The sequence below is a fragment of the Equus przewalskii genome, chromosome 2, assembly GCF_037783145.1.
Source record: "Equus przewalskii isolate Varuska chromosome 2, EquPr2, whole genome shotgun sequence".
Taxonomy (NCBI): Eukaryota; Metazoa; Chordata; class Mammalia; order Perissodactyla; family Equidae; genus Equus; species Equus przewalskii.
This window is the reverse complement of record NC_091832.1, coordinates 105044449-105058024: the sequence shown is the minus strand read 5'-3', so window position 1 is coordinate 105058024 and position 13576 is coordinate 105044449. Positions and strand designations below refer to the sequence as shown.

Genomic DNA, 13576 nt, shown 5'->3' with positions numbered 1-13576 from the left:
CTAAGTATTCCTGTGGGGGACTTGGTAATATCTACTTCTTCTTTCACAGTGTGATGGGTAGTGCATGTCATATCTATGCCCCTTCCTCTACACTCTTCTGCACAGAAGTTTCTGACATCTCAAGGAATCTGCAGAGGTTGCATATATATGGTCCTCATCCATTGTCAGGAACTGAGCTTCTTAGGGTCTTTTCCAGTTTTTTGACAAATACCTAAATAGAATATTCTGATTACTTAAAATTGGAGACTAACCTTTTTGTATTTTTCAATTGGCTGGGATTGATTAGTCTGTTTGGAGAGGGGTAGACTAGCAAGTGTTAAGCTAGAAACAGGAAGACTGCAGATTGAAGCACCTGTCATTCATTGTCCACATATCTTATTTTCTCTGAGGTTCTTATTTAGCCTTTCTATTGCTCAATATTGACCCTCCAACAAGTTTCCTTTCCCCTTCTTACCCACACCGTATGATCTGCTTCATACACTTGTGCCTATACACATTTGCCAATATAATCTATAATATATACTGAGTAAAATCACCATCTGTATCTTTCTGTCTTTTCTAATCTTGGTCAACATCTGCATAGCACTTCTGATAGAACTGCATGGAACTCATGAGCTCCAAATGAACATGATGAAGCTTTAAGCTTTTCATCTTTATTCTAGGAACATTCCCCATTTCCAAAATATTTATATTATCTTCATCCTACTACTAAAACATAAAACAAAAATTGAACCATCCCTTCAAATTAGAACTTTATTCAATTTATGACTCTGCTTGGAATAAGAACAAGAGGTTAAAGAAGGCAGTTTAAGTATTACTATGGGAAAATAGAAAGTGTTATGTTAACAAATTTGCATTGTATGCATTTAAGTTAGTCTCCCACTCTGTAGAAATGTAAAGAATTCATTTCTCAGAGTGTGAAAGACCAATAGGATTTTAAAATTTCTGAATGGAGGAGAAAAGAAAAATCTTTTGAACCTAAAGCCTGGCTTCATCCAGGGATAGGCGTAAATAATTGTTGTTGTTGTCGTCTTTAACCTGAAAGTATGTTTAGAAAGTCAAGCCTCACCAGAAACACTACTGATGCTTTGTACGAACTATATTTTTTTCATCCTATGTCTTTTAGCTCAGACTTTCTGTCTAGTATAGAAAGCACTCCCACCAATGTTGAATGAATGAATTTATGTGAAAATTTATGCCTGGGGAAAAAGGAGGCTAGAGGCTTTTGATACATGTTGCTAAGCGGTGTAATATAGTAAATGTTACAGTTCAGAGAACACAAAGATTATGGAAAGTCAGAATAGTTAGGAAAGGATAAACACACATTACTTTATATGTATTTCTAATTTTTTAAAAATCATTTTCTATGTGCCAGGCTGAGTAGTTTGTGTATACTGTCCCATTTCAGTCGGCACTATAAAGCAGTTAAGGTAGGTATTTTTCATACTATTTTGTGGATAAGGGGACAGGCTTAGTAAGCTTAAGTAACTTATCCATGATCTAACAGATACTAAATGACTCTACAAGGAATGTTACTTTTGTTCCTTTGGATATTCTTCCCAGAAGTCAGGGATTTTTGATGGCCTTTAAAGAATCCTAACAGGTTGATAGGGTTGCTACTTACCTTGGGAGGTGGATTTAAAGGCATTGAGAAAATCTGTTGATGGCTGTTGAGTGGGAAGTTGAGTAATCGACCTAATTCCATGTACTGAAAGTAAAGTCAGTTCCAATGTATTCCTTTATCATTGATCTGAAAATTTTCTGAGTATATAATACTGTGGTAAGTGATATTTACCATCTAAGCTTGCCCTGTGGCAGGTACCAGTCAAATCAAAGAAGTATCTGCTTCTTGTTTACAAGGTTTTAATTTACTTGAAAGACAAAAATATATATATTTGCAGCTGAAAAGTTTTTCATGAGTGGAGGTGTTCAGTATTATTTTTCATACAAGCACTCCATGGTATCTTATTAACAATGACATTTGTGAGTTGAAGTAGAAATCACTTCGTTATAGACACTGTTAACTGTGACATTGTTGGCATCTGTTTTTAGCATATCAATAAGTATCATTAAGGGAGCCATTTTTGCATGGCAATTTAAAATTTTTTATTTGTTCGTTGATTGGATCTAAACTGCTACAGCTTGATATATGATGGTTAAGAGCATGGACTTGAGCCATGAGTTTGAATCGCAGTTCCATCACCTGCCGTGTGTATGACCTAAGGCAAATTATTGAATCTGTGTGACTTTATTTTTTTCACCTGTAAAAAGGAATTAACAATAGTACCTACTCCAGAGAGTTGTGAGGATTAAATCAGTAATAAATGTGAAATAACTTAAAACAATATTTAATAAATATCATTTGTTATTCTACTTTTTTTGTTTGCCTCAGTTTATATTTGATTAAGGTAGGAGGCCGTGAAAAATTCCTCATGGCGATTGTCTTCATTGTGGTCTTGAAATACATTATTAAATGTGGTTGATTTATAGTAATAGATCATCTACATGTATTCATTATAATATCATATCATTGATATCTTAATCTGGTAAGCTAATATAAATGTATTCTTTTTGAAAATTACTTGTGCTCTTGGAAAGCTAAGATCCTTCCCCGTATTTATGTAGTATAATGACTCCCCCCGAAATGATAACCTATGTGTAATGTACAAAGTTGAACATCAAATTTATGAGATATGTGTGACAGTTCTGTTGCCAGAAAGTTCATATTTTTATGAGATTCCTAATTGTACTTTCCCTTTGATAAAATATTTTCAACATTTTGACTTTTGGTTTTTTGCCAACTAAAGATATTTATTTGGGGCATTAGTATGCACAATGCCAGGTGCTGGGAATACAAGAGCAAGTAAGTGGATAGAATCTCTTCTAAAGGGGCATACAGTTCAGTGGTGGTTACAAACAGGGAAGTATGATAAAGTCTGCTAAATTCTGTGATGGCAGAAGTACAGAGAACTCCAAGGGGAAGGAGGTACAGTAAAGAGAACGGTAAAACTAGATTTGGGAAAAAAGGAGAAGTTTCTTAGAATGACCCTGGTAAGAGGGCTAGAAGTGATGGGGTGAGGAAGAAATGGGATGTTTCAGAAAGAGAGTTGCATCATGTGGAAAGGCCTAAAGTGGAGAGAGCTCGTGATGCATTTGTAGTTCAATGTGGCTAGGACATAGAGGGGAAGATGAGAGTGGCAGAAGTGAGGCTGAAGAGATAATCCAAGACCTAATCATAAGAGTCTTTGAATGCCATGGCAAGGAATTTTTATTTTATCCTGGGAGCAGGGAGTGACGTAATGAGATTTCTCTTTTAGAATTCTCTGATTGTAGTGAGAGGATGGACAGTGAGGGTCTGTTGGTAAGAGTGACTTTTCAGTAGTCTAGGAAGAGAATCAGTAGCCTAAATCAGGGAGTGGTCAAGGTAGGGTGAAAGGAAATAATTGGCTTCGACCCCTCCAGTTCCCTTTCCCATCGGATCTGAACAGTGGTCTTGGTGGTCGTAAAAGGAGGAAAAGTAATGCTGAAGCTGGCCTCATGGCGCTTGTAGTCTAGTATAAAGCATGTGGGCTAGTTTCAAACAAGGTTGAAAAAAAAAATAATAATTGGCTTCGAGAGATCCTTCAGACTAGAATATATGGGACATGATGGTTCATTAGATGTTGGCCATGTTTCTATTTTGACAGGGCCAGCTTCATGGGCATGCAATCTGTGCAGCTGCACAGGGCCTTGTACCCAGAAGGGACAGCCCATTGGTTTAATGTTATTGTCGTCATCTTGAAATTCTTAATTTTTGAACAAGGACCCCACTTTTTCATTTTGCACTCAGCCTTGCAAGTTAGGTAGCCAGTCCTGGTCTTGAGAACTTGTTGGATGGTGGTGTATTTCACTGAGAGAGGGGAAACAAAAATACAGTTTTAATATATTTTTGGGGAAAGACAGAGTTCTGCATGAGATATGTTGAGTTTAAGGTGTTAAAATATTTAATAGTGATTGGATCCTTAGCTCAGCTGAGCTGATGATACATTTTTAAGACTCAGCATTTTAGTGATAATTGAAGCCATTGGAATGCATAATATCCCCCAGGGTAAGTGTGTAGAAGGTGGAAAAAAAAGATTGAATAGGAAAAAAAAAGAGGTGCAGTCCAGTATTTAAGGGGGGCAAAAGAAGAAAGTCTATAAAGAGTGCAGAATAAACCATGTAGATGGAGGAATTTAGATTCAGAAGAAAGAGACTATGTAAAGTTAGCGTTTGTAAGTTTATGTCAGGAAGTTAAGAAAGTTCCCATATAATGTCTTTTGTTTCTGCTGTGACATAGGAGGCTAGGTCAACTGCTCAGAATAAGAAAGGAAAGTGGTCAGGTTAGGGATTTGAGGAGAAGGGAGAAGGTTGAAATAACTTCTGAAGAAAATGAAAGAACTATCCAAGGAAACTGGAATGCTGGGCAAGGTTAAGGATCCATGAGATTGGAGAAAATTTTGTTGAGATTTTTCTTTCTCGGTACCTAGTTGTCAGTTGTAGTTGTGTAAAATGAAGACAGTTACATTGACTGGAACTGAGTTTTGCCACGTACAGGAAAGGGAATTAAATGGGATGATTAGGCAGTGATTCTCAAACTTTAATAGGCTTACAATCACTTATATGTCTGGGGTAGAGTCTGAGATTTTGCAGTACTAATATGTTCTGGAAAAGACTGATGGTCTAAGTATTCTGTATCTTGACAAGGTCCTCTGATAATTCATATGCACATTAAAGTTTGAGAAGCACTTAGCTGGAGAATGATTGCAGTGTATAGTGGAATCCTTTTCGGAGTGATAGAAAATTGAGGAGTTAAGCAACTGGTAGTCTCAAGGAATGAAGACCATTTATAATCATTTGGATAGTCTCTGAATTCAGTACCGGTGTATTTTTGTCTTTTATGACAGTGTTAATTTTTCCATTTTACCAGAGACAAATATTTTCAATGACTGTTGTGAACAAAATAACACTTGTAATTACACACATTTAGGTTCATATGCAGAAACCAGACCAATTACAAATTAGTAAGTAGAATCTTGACAATGGGGTGTTAATAAAAATTATGACTCCAGTTTGTGTAGAACTTTTAATAATCATTATCTTAGTTAGCCTTTATAACCCTACGAGTTGGTAGAATTAGATGGTTTATGCTAATTTTACATGTAAACGTGGAGCTACCAGATTCATAAAACCCTCTCATGTCATTTTGCAAATAGTTTTTTAAATGATTTAAAATTTGAAGTTGTAAATGCCTCACTCTCTTTTAATGAATACTTTCGGAAACTTAATTTCATTTTATCTCTATTGTGTTCCTTAGTAAATAGACTGCACTTCATATTTGAACCTGCACGTGGCCACGTTTTATTCAGTCACATAGATATTGTTCATGAATAGGAGGGAGAGAATCAGCCCTTCATTTTGCCTAGAAATTTCCAGTATAAACTCTAAAAAATAAACCTGATATATGTGCATTTTTGTGTATGCGTATACCTTTGTTTATAGAAAAAAACATGAAAAGATATATATGTTCAAATGTTAAAAGTGATTATCTATAGAAATAAATATGTATGTATTTCCCTGTTTTCTAAGTTTTCTGCAATAAGCATGCATTTCACTTGAAATTATTTTAAAAAGAGTAATTATATATACATATATGGAAACCTTACTGTCATAAAATTTTGATAGTATCTTAAATTAAGTTTCCTGGGCTAAATTTTCTGCCATTCTCTAGCACCATAACTAGACATACATTTTTGATTTCAATTCCATGATGAGTCAAGACAATTTCAACAGTCGTTGGGCAATGAAGAGCTCATTCAGATGAAGTAAATGGTCTTTCCCTTAAATGCCAATAGATGACCTGTTTTATATAGGCATATTATTTTTCAGAGTAGTTAGCTGACTCCAGCTTGTTGTAATTATGCCCACTAATGATGAAAATCTTTGATAGTTATTATGGGAAAACTATAAGGACCTGTGTATCTGTAGTAAAAACTTTTACCAACGCAACTGAAAATGCATGGTAAATTTATTCTGTGGTAGTAAATAAACCAAAGGTCATGGGTTTTGAAAATTATAATTAATCCTGCAATTCTCATATATGTTATACTGAAAATCAGAGGTAGTAAGAGAGTTAAAAATATTAATTTGACAGTCGTAAAAATTATGTGAATATTCAGGTTTTAGGAATGTTTATTACTGAATCTTCTGGGGTTTTTTTGGTACCTAAATCCAGCCACAAATATTGGCTACTATTGATTTTAATAATAAATATGTTTAATCAAAGTACTTTGAAAATAAAAACTCTTATTACTCTTTGATGTTACTTTAATCTGTTCAAGTCAAGAAGGTACATTTTATAAATATGTATCTTCTCAGGAATTAAACTTTGTCCTATTTGCCCCCCTCCCCCTCAAGAAAGAGACTAGTTTACTCTCTCTCACCAGTAGGTTCAGACCGTTTGTCTTAATTAATTTGCCAAGACATACTGTGCAGTTAGTTAGTGGCAATTATCGCCTTTTTACAAATGGAAAGACTGAAGGAAAGTGTTAGACAATTTACCAGCAGGCAAGTAGTAAACCAGTGGAAGAGCTCAAGTGTAATCTAGGCCAATGGGGTTGACAGTTCTTCTAGTTACTCTAGGAATCACTGACGTTATTTTGCTCTTATTATACTGCCTCAGAGATATCATGGAAATTTTGGAAAGACCACATCTTCACAACTCTTTAGCTCTATTTATCTGTGGGTTTCATTTACTATTTAATATTTTTACTAACAGATATTTTTCTGTTTTGCTCAGCAAATTTCAACTAATTTAAAGATAAGCTATATAAGTTATCTAATTCAAATTACATGCTGTATGTAATATAGTAATGCCAATTATGCTTTCCTTGCTTTTGTTCTGTTATCATCTGAGGCCAGATTATAGTTTTATATATATGTCCAGCACTGGGTGCCAGATGCAAGGGAAGCCAGTAAATAATAATATCTAAAGAGATCCCAGCTTTAGTTGAGAAAGGAGGATGCCTTGTAAGCAGGACTGTTGTAAACTACACAGTAATTATAAATCTCCATAATTATAAAGGGACGTTTCTCTCCTTTCTTTAACCTGTCTTAAGTGTAGATATGATTAAAAGCAGAAGTGTTTCTTTCAATAAGGAGAAAGAGGGGCTGGCCCCGTGGCCGAGTGGTTAAGTTCGCGCGCTCCGCTGCAGGCGGCCCAGTGTTTCGTTGGTTCGAATCCTGGGTGCGGACATGGCACTGCTCATCAAACCACGCTGAGGCAGCGTCCCACATACCACAACTAGAAGGACCCACAACGAAGAATATACAACTATGTACTGGGGGCTTTGGGGAGAAAAAGGAAAAAAATAAAATCTTAAAAAAAAAAAAAATAAGGAGAAAGAAATACTTGTTTTTATAGTCAGTTTTTAAAACAAAAGAAAAGCTCCACTGGGATAAAAATATGTCCACACCTGACCTGTTGTGTAAAATTTTTCCTGACTCATAGGGACTTAAACCCTGTTTCTTGGTTATTTGGTGAAATTGCTCATACTAGTTTTTGAATAGTTCTGAATGTCCTTGTATTCTTCTTTTTTATATATAATGTTTAAAAATGTATCAGTTTTGGCTTCTCGTATCAGTAGATGGACCTGTGGAAAAGTGGGACTTGCTTAGAAAATGCATTGAAAGTAGATATTTTCCCAGCCTTGAGTAATTTATTTCAGTCTCTTGTAGAACATACTATTTAGAGTGTCTGCTGAACATTTAATGTATATGGCTTTTAATTGTTATTTGTCCCTAAATTACAGGCTCCTAAAAGGCAGAGATTTACCCTTTCTTGTGGTATTCCTGGTGCCTATTAATTTTTAACAAATAATTAATAAATTATTCTGACATTTTCTCTTACTTCTCTTACCTATTCTCTTATCTCAATTTGGGGAATAATTTTATCTAACCACACTGACAGAGCTTTCATACATATGCCAGCTCTTCTACTCAGTTGCCCAGTTCTTTAATGAAACTGAGCTGGGGCTAAATCAGGGAAGAGGACCATACAGAGTGTGATAGATATAGGAGCCTTGAAGGTGGCTGCAGTTTCTTTATTTAATCTTCTTAGTGACGTAAGGAGTTCTTCAAGTAAAACTCAATGACAAATTGAACATTTGGTGGTACCACACATCTAATAGCAGCAAATCATGTACTTTCAATTTGTTAATACCCCAAACATTTTACATTCTCTCTTTCTTTTACAAAGAAAGGAATCTGAAGCTTACAGAGTTTAAAAGCTTCCACAAAGTTAATCGTTAGTAGTGGATGGATTAATATTAGATAGTAGTGGATGGATTAGTATTAGTTATGGTTGAATCCAAAGCCAATGATTTTAATAACTTCCAAACAATTATACTGACAACGAAAAATGAAAAACATTAGTACCATTTCTTGAGAGTTCACTGTGTACATGAGTTCACTGAGACTTTTATTATCTCATTTAATCTTCCCAAATTCTTTGGCAATTTTCTCATTTTATCGATTTGATCCCCAGTGAGATATATCCATTTGATATATTGGTTTAAAAAATAATACATCTCTTTAAGAGTGGCGTTCTAATGACTGAAGATTGAACTACTAAATTTTTTTAGATTTAATTAGCAATAATTTAACTTCAAGTATGTTTTATACAGTATTTCTTAATCCTTATTTTTTTTGTTTTGTTTTGGAGATTGCATATGAATTACGCTTAATGATTTAGCAGTGCTTCAGAGCAGATTAGAAAGGTCCCAGGCTAGAAATGTTTGACGTATTTGTATAGGAGTAATGCAATTTTAGTATCTAGTATCCTGCTGACATACAAGATAAATGTCAGTAGAAAAAGATATATTTGCTGTCTTTTAAATTTTCATTTTGTAAAGGAAATTGTTCCTGTTAAGTTAGAAAATAACCAAGGGTTTCTGGTTTGAAAAAACATCATGTAGAAGTTACTGAGGGTTGTATCTTTCTATGTTATACATTAATTGTTCCAGCAGCGTTCATAAACCCCAGTGTTTATGGGTATGACCTGTTGTACAGATTCCCATGGCCCCTCACAGCCCCAGGTCCTAAAAACAAACAAACAAGGATTTACATAATAAAAATTGAAGGAGAAATTTAAAATATAACCCATAACATGAGGTATGAGCTTACCTAAACTGTTGTTTTTTCTTGCTAGTGCATGAAAATTCAGAATGCCATTGCTAATTGTATTAGACTTCAGAGTCTAATAAGAAATAATTTCAGAGCAAATCAGTGCAGTGTCAAAAAGAAAATTGAAAAAAGAGAGACAATTTTCTCAATTTTAGAACCACGAAATGTTAGACCTAAAAGAGACCTCAGAGATGATCTTAGCCTACCTTTCAGCAGCTGTCTCCTGTAGGAGAAAGTCAGGAGCCATATACCAGGAATAGTATGCCAAGAGAGAGTTTTCTCATTGAGCCCTTCTCTCTCCTGCACAATGCCCTAGTAATCGTGCGCTGTGTCTTTAGTGTAAGGCAGGAAAGTAACAGACTAGTTGCAGCTAGAGGCAGAACAGTAGTTAACAGGACAGTATGGGAGCCTGTCTTGGGTGGGAGATTGTGTTAGCAATAAGCTCAGGCATCTCAGCTCTCTCAACTCCTCTCACACTGTGGACTAGGCAGCTATTATAGAAGCAGGAAAGCCTCTAATAGTGAAAATGCCTAGAGTGGAGGTCTGAAGAGATTTGCTGGTGGACAGAGGTCATGGGGAGGTGGGAGGTGGAGTTGGAAAGTAAAAACAGGGAGTGATTGAATCTAGTCTGTGACGTCAGAGGGACCCTTTAAAACTCATTTGGAAAGCACAAGCCAGGGTGCCTCTACCCAAGCAGAAATTACTTGCTTAGGCAGCTAAGGGTCACAACAGAATAAAATAAGGAAAACCAATTACAGACAGAAGATGAACTTAAAATAACTGTAATAGTGGGTCTGGCCTGGTGGCATAGTGGTTAAGTTCTTGTGCTCCACTTCGGCGGCCTGGGGTTCCTGGATTCAGATCTTGGGTGTAGACCTACACATAGCTCTTCAAGCCATGCTGTGGCAGTGTCTCATAAACAAAATAAAGATTGGCACACAATAGCTCGGCGACAATCTTCCTCAAGCAAAAAGAAGAATATTGGCAACAGATGTTAGCTCAGGGCCAGTCTTCCTCACCAAAAAATAAATAAATAAATAACTATAATAGATATCCTGAGAGAAGATAAGGAAAGAAATTGGATTTGTAAAGAAAGAGCAAATATTATTATAACCAACTGGATATATTGGATTTGAAAAAATACCGTTTTTACTAAAAAACAAAAAAACAGATGAGTTAAACAGCAGAATGGATACAGCCAAAGAATGAAGTCATTATTTGGAAAATCAAGTCCAGAAATTCTTCTAGACACATCAGGAAAAGATAATGAGATAGGAAGACTGTAAGAAAAGTCAAGAAATATGAATGATAGAAGTAGACACGTTGTCGTTCATCTACTAGATGTCTCAGAAGAAGAGACAAGAAGTAAACTGAGGGGAGGAAGTGTTTAATTAATAACTGAGAATTTTCTGGAACTAAAGAAAGATATAGCAATTAAAATTAAAGACTTCAGAAAGAACTGAAGAGTATAGATAGGAAGAAAACCTACATTTAGACTTATTGTACTTAAGTATTAGAACATCAAAGCTGAGAAAAACTCTAAAAGCTTTCAGGTGGGGAAAAACACATAACCTATAGAGAAACATGAATCAGACTGACATTAGATTTCTCAACACCGCCAGATGCAAGGGGGAACTGAAATGACATCTTTAAAATCTTGAAGGAAAACAATTTTGAACCTAAAATTTTATCCGGCTAAACTGTCGTTTAAATGTGAGAGAGAAGGAAGGATATTTTCTAGTATACAAGATCTTTGAAAACTTACTACACAAAGAACCCCTCTAAAAGAGCTCTTGGAGCATGCACCCTGGCAAGAAAAGTATATCCAGGAGGAAGTGATGAAATATATAGATAGTATTAGAGAATATAGAAGCCAAGAAACGCCAGGTAATATTAATATTTCAGCAGTTGTGGGTCAAGAGGGGTAAGAAGAGGTGGCGCTTAGAGACCAAAGGAGGTGAAACTGTGATAAGGTTCCTTTTAGGGAGAGTCTGTAGACATTAACTTTAGACATTTACATTGAAAAATAAGCATAGTAATGGAATTCAAAATTAAGCTGTTTACTTGATAATAGACATTATAGGTAACGTGAACAGATCATGATAAGTTGGAAAAAGAGTTCCAATATCAAACGAAACAAACACTTTGATTTCCAGATGCGTTGTCATCTGATCATATTTGAGAACCATTGTGTTATTTAAATTAGGGCCCTAATGTTTTTATTCTTTCCAGTCACAAGGGATAGATACCAAATCTCTAATTTTTACGTCATTATTACATCCCAAGTGAAGTGCACAGGGTTTGAAGTGGTCGCAGTTGCTAGAGAGGTATAGCTGAGGAGCTGCTGAGACAGCTCTGTTATGCTGTCATGTCACATTGATCATAGAACCTTGAAGAAATCTCTCACGAACACAGATCTGCGGTTGTAGACCTTTGTCTATCCTCAGCTGTCTTTTCTTCCTTTTATCTGGAAGCTCTAAGATATATAACATTTTATGAAAAACTTGATCTTGTTTTACTAATATTATATATTTGTTATAATTTCACTCTTCATTTATCTTGACTCTGACCCTTAAACGCTATATGACCAATCTTGCAGAATTTAATTTCTTTAATTTCTTTCAGTCAGGAGACTCCACATGTGGGGATGCAGGGAATACATAGGAATGATAGTTTAAGGAAATGCGTTTCCAGATCTTCAGTGCCTAAAACTTATCTGCCTGGGAATCCATTTGTGATGAAAGTGATGATTTCTCCTTCCCAAACTCCTCTCTGTAAACCTCTGAGGCACCAAACAAGAGATAACAGGTTTGAGAGAGTGGATGACTCTGAAGCACCAGTTTTTTAAGTGTGCTCTGGAGGTCATAATGATTACTCTTTGCCTTTTCACTCTCATTTTCTCAGAAGTTACAGTGAAAAAGGACTTTCAGTTGTCATTTATTATCTTTTCTCATATATAACTCAAATTTCAAAGAATTGAGGGGTGTTACTGTAACAAAATTTCTTTTATTCTTACCTACCTATTTATGTGAACAAAGTCTCTCTGTACTTTATGCTACAAAAAAAAATTGAAATAGAACTGAAAAATAATTGAATCCTAGCAATAAGTAATAGTCACATGTTTATGAGAATTCACTGGGGAGAAGGAGACTAATAAGATCATTCCATCTATCTCATTAAGAAATGAATTTCCAATAAACTTTAACTTGTTTTGCTTAATATTTCCCCCAAGTCTTTAATATGTATGACTATACATAAGTAATTGTAGTGCTAATTCAATCCAGAAGAAATTTAGTTCTTAGAACGTTATGTTCATGTGAAATTTTAAAAAAATTAATGTATATACATATTTCCATTTCCGAGAATTATTACAAGATAATCAGTGAAGGAAGGAAATTTTTTTGGGGTAGTGGAATGGAAATACAAATTTAAGGAGGAAAAAAAGCAGTGTAAAGTTTCTCAAAGCTAATCTTTAAATGGATAGTAGTATTAAATCACTGTGGTCTGAAATCTATTGAATACATTAGAAAGAGTTGATGTATAGGTCTTATTTTAAAATCTTAATATTTATAGTACTCTAGAAATTACATCCTTTACAACTATTTAAACATAGATACATGAGAGAAGGCAAGAATCTCAATTTTCTTTTTTAAGTACATACAGTTCCTTTTTAGCACTACTAAGAGCTACATGTGCACACTGATTGAGACCAGAACTCTACGTTTTTGGAGAAAGGGAGGGAGGTGAAGCTAGAGAGAGATGCTTTTAAAATTAAACAGTGAAACTTTTCCAGGGAGTGGTGAAGAGTGAATGGTTGTAAAATGATTTTTGGAAGCAGGTCAGCGAGAAGGGTGAATGGATCAGAATGCAGATATAGCAAAAGATAATGGAGTTAATCCCTAGCTAGCCTGTAGCAACTGCCTTACTATATTTTAATATGTGCCATTAGCTATATAGCTTGACTCCTTCAACTTTCTGCCAAAATAAATGACTTTTATTTCTATAGTAACTAGACTTGAGTTGGCTGGTCCACTGCTACCACCCTAGCCTTTTCTAATCCATTGTATATTTAAAGGGGGATAGGCAGGCATACCTGAAGAGTATGCAGGTACATCAAAATATACAAATACTCTCTCTTCTTCACAGGAGTCTGATATGACTTAGCAATCTTCAACAGTGCTTATCCCATCTGTCTCACACACAAAATAAAATAAATAACCACTGGTTTTTACAAGTGGAAATGTGCTTCCATGTCAATGATGTGGAAGCCTAACCAATGTGATTTTAATCATCCAGCAAATATTTTAAAATGTTAAATTCCCTAAGCATTATTTTAGGAAATTTTTTTTTTTTTAAAGATTTTTTATTTTTTCCT

General features: G+C 35.1%; 1 protein-coding gene and 1 non-coding gene across 10 annotated transcripts in view; both read left to right on the top strand.

Annotated features, from left to right (window-relative positions):
• AFG2A (AFG2 AAA ATPase homolog A) overlaps positions 1-13576 on the top strand; it is a 309664-nt gene that overhangs the window by 140387 nt on the left and 155701 nt on the right. The gene's annotated exons all lie outside the window — the stretch shown is intronic.
• LOC139082094 (small nucleolar RNA SNORA61) lies at positions 3454-3586 on the top strand. Its single transcript, XR_011537827.1, has one exon. It is a non-coding gene; the product is annotated as a small nucleolar RNA SNORA61 (small nucleolar RNA).